The sequence below is a fragment of the Solanum pennellii genome, chromosome 4 (genome assembly GCF_001406875.1).
Source record: "Solanum pennellii chromosome 4, SPENNV200".
Classification (NCBI taxonomy): domain Eukaryota; kingdom Viridiplantae; phylum Streptophyta; class Magnoliopsida; order Solanales; family Solanaceae; genus Solanum; species Solanum pennellii.
This window is the reverse complement of record NC_028640.1, coordinates 60887094-60890918: the sequence shown is the minus strand read 5'-3', so window position 1 is coordinate 60890918 and position 3825 is coordinate 60887094. Positions and strand designations below refer to the sequence as shown.

At 35.9% G+C, this 3825-nt stretch overlaps 1 pseudogene; it reads left to right on the top strand.

Moving 5' to 3' along the window:
• The first annotated feature begins 495 nt into the window (after window positions 1–495).
• Window positions 496–2424, top strand: LOC114076905 (annotated as a pseudogene).
• The last annotated feature ends 1401 nt before the right edge of the window (window positions 2425–3825 follow it).

The window sequence follows — 3825 nt, the reverse complement described above, 5'->3', positions numbered from 1 at the left end:
TGTCCAAAACTCTTTTGGGAAGTCTTTGTTCCCTCTTAAGTTAAATGTAAAAAAATTTATAAACTTTCTAGGGAATACTCAGTTCCCTTAATCTTTTGAAAAAGAACTCAACTCTTTACTATTTATTTAACTGGAATATTTGATCTTGATCAACTCTTTTAGGGAATACTTACTTTCCTTATACTTCTTTGAAGGAAAGACTTCAACTTTTACTGTTTCTTTAATTCAAAACTTGAGCCTTAAAACGAAGTAAAAACATTTAATTAAGACTCTATCTTTAAGAAACATTACTTTACTTGCTTCATAGTTTTAGACTTAACTCCTGAATTTACTTGACTTTGATCATAACTTTCCTTGAATTGGATCATGGATTCAAGGTTCATGGTTTATATTTATGGATTATTTAATGTTGTTTATATGTACCTTAGAGTGTTGGAATCAACCAAGGAACATTGGTACATCACTTAGCAACTAGTACAAAAAGATATGGAAAGAATGGGGGCTCCAGGTGACCTTGACACTCTGAAAGGCGCGAGCGCCAGAGCCTGTCGGATAGACTCTGGTCTGAGGCGCTCTGGCTGGCACAGCATGCCAGGGCCTGTCAGAAAGAGCCTGCCCTGAGGGGCTTTGGCAGGCGCGGTGCCCCAAGGGTTGTCAGACGGGATTTCAAACTTTTCCTCTACGATTTTCAACTCTAAACCTTTTAAACTTCCAAGGATCTTTCCCCAAAAACATAGGATCACTAAGATTCTCAATACCCAATAGCTTCTACTCGTAAAAAAAGCCCAGAAATATGAATCAAAACAACAAAAGGTATATTACAACTCAACCAACAAGAATTGAACAATAGTTTGTCAATAACTTCAATATTCATCATTTAATCTATGTAAAACTCGCTGAATTAAACATGATGTCGTGTGGTTGAACGAACCCAACACATAATGATCTCACATACCTGAATAGGGATAGACCTCGACAAACTCCACTAGAATCCCTTGGTGGTCTTGGTGAAATATTGCTCTTTCTGACTTCTTCTTCTTCTCTTATCTTTTCTCCCAAACCTAAGCGTAAAAAAGAACTTTTCTAATCCAAACAAAAACTTGGTTTTACACCAATTAAACCCTTATAACAAATTACGAAATAATAGGGTGAAAAGACTATTTTATCTTTACTAAAATCTGGATTGCACTTTTCTTAATCTAATAGCCCAACTTCCGAAAGAAACATCTCCCTCATACAACATCAAAAATAAGTAAACTCGGTGCCGTTGGAAAGTTATTTCCAAAGTATTTATATCCATATAAAAAATTGCCCCAAACTTCTCTTGAGCTAGAAGTTATGACCGTTTGAAAATGACCAAAACTCACTTTTAAACATAGGAAATTTTCCAGATTTTCCCTATTCTTTCAAGAAATAACTATTCTTAGTTTCTTGGTTTGATCCTAGCTATTTCGGATAATAAGATGTTATAGAATGTTAAGCTTATGTGCTCATAAACATTCATATCATACCAGATAGATTACAAAGGCATCCTTGTATACTTTCCTGATCTTCTTGATGCGGAAAAAAAAGTAATTTGTTATTGAAATCGTTAAGTTACTCCATTTCCTTTCGCTGGTAGGTCCCGAACATCTCCAACTGCAATTCCTGCTGCTCAAGGAGTTGCTCTGTTGGATACCGAACGAACTTACCCATTGATTACTCAGAGTTGTTTTCCATGGAATTTTGGAAGAGGGGCGATATGTTAGTCTATCATTGTCAGAAGTGTTGGCGAGAGTGGACAATATGGTATTGGAAAATCAATTCCTAGTAATCAGATAGCAAAAGCCAAACGACAAACTTGCCAGAAGTTAAAAATAAATTTTTTAAGCATAGAACTGTTTGGAATTCATCTTGTTGAGCCTCAATATAAGTTGTCTTTTGAACTTGGCAACAACTTAGAGCTTCTTTTTGCCATGATAGTGGCATGAAAGGCTATTGGTTCATGTGTAAGCTCTTACTAGTCTCACAAAATTAACGTCTGAAAGTTCAATATTATGAAATCGTGGATTGTGATGTTCTTGAAAAGGTCGATGTACTTTAACCACTGCAACTATAACTTATGTTTATATACTATAACTTATGATCTACTTGCATATATTGACTTGACCGCTCTCCCTTCACCATGTTTCCTCATTACCTTTGCTTGGTTAATAGGAACGGATTCCTTTCTGCAGAGTTCAAGGCTTTGATAGGATGGGCATGAGATGCACATGAAACCTCACTTTTCGGCCCCAACTTCTGGAGGATTATTTTGATTATTCTTTTGAGGTATGCGTTGCAGTAGATACTTGGTGATCTGACAGGTGGTGGGAACGTGTTGTAGCTGGATTTGATGTCTATGGAAGCGGTCATCTTCAGGTCTACTTCCCTGGTACAAAATAACAATCCTAAGAAAACTAAAATGTAAAAATAGTAATAGAAAACAAAGAATAAAGAGAATTATCTTTTACCAGTTGATGCATAACAACTTTGTGTAAGAGTAGCTCAACAACCAATTGATGTAAAATAGTTATCTCATTATTTTGAATTCTTACATGAATTATATATCTAATCTCAGCATTGGCATAAATATTTTTTCTATATCAATAGTGGAAAAAGTTTTAGATAGTAGTCCTAGCTTCTTCCTAATTTATTTTCTAGAAATTTGAATGTTCGATGTCGGTAATCACCGTGATGTCCCAAGGTATTTACTCTCTCAATAGTTGGTCAGTGGATATTATTCAAGAGATATCTACGTTAGTTTAAAAGGAAAAACGTGAAGACTTCAAGAGATAGGGTATATGAAATATGGTTTGAAGTTAAGGGAAATGAAGACCTAAAGTCATGTTAGGACCGAAATAAGCTGGTGTAAACGTGGAAGCTAGCAAAGCAAACCTTGAAATACCACGAGTAAGAAGACAACGAGAAATATATCAAAAGACACAAAGATTTAACGTGGTTCGGTCAATCGACCTACGTCCACAAAGGAGATGAGCAATTCACTATAAATATGAGAGTACAAAATACAGAGGGAAACAACCTCAACAAATTCACTCGGAATAAATGGGAGGTTGACACAAGTGATAACGTATCAAACTTGTGACCCACAAATTCTCCCTCTAACCAAAACTCTCAAAGGCTCTTAAGACTACATTGTGAATGCTGATTAAGTTAGAAGGAGCATTCCTCTATTTATAGAGTCCTAAACCTTTTCCTACCAAAAAAAGGATTAATCAACTCAAAACCTTTTCCTAAAAGGAAAACCTATTCATGGTAAGAAATTTAGGGCAAATAAAACCCAACGAATCTCCCCCTTGGCCTGAATTTCTGACAAAATAAATTTTTGCACCTTCTTCACTTAATCTTCAACAACTTGCTTCTCCTCTACATAATCTCCTTTGCAAAATTTATGTCTCAATACAGAAAACCTAGCTGAAACAATTTCTCCAACAAAATCTTCATTATTGTCAAAAAGGTTGCGACTACAGCTACACCCGTCAAGATGAACACCTCTTTCTATCCTGGTTCAATCATCAATTATCGAACCACTAAACCTGACTCCATCATTAAATCTGGCTCTGATACCACTTGTTAGGACCGAAATAAGCAGGTGTAAACGCGGAAGCTAGCAAATCAAACCTTGAAAGACCACGAGTAAGAAGACAACGAGAAATATATCAAAAGACACAAAAATTTAACGTGGTTCGGTCAATCGACCTACGTCCACAAAGGAGATGAGCAATTCACTATAAATATGAGAGTACAAAATACAGAGGGAAACAACCTCAACCAATTCACTCGGAA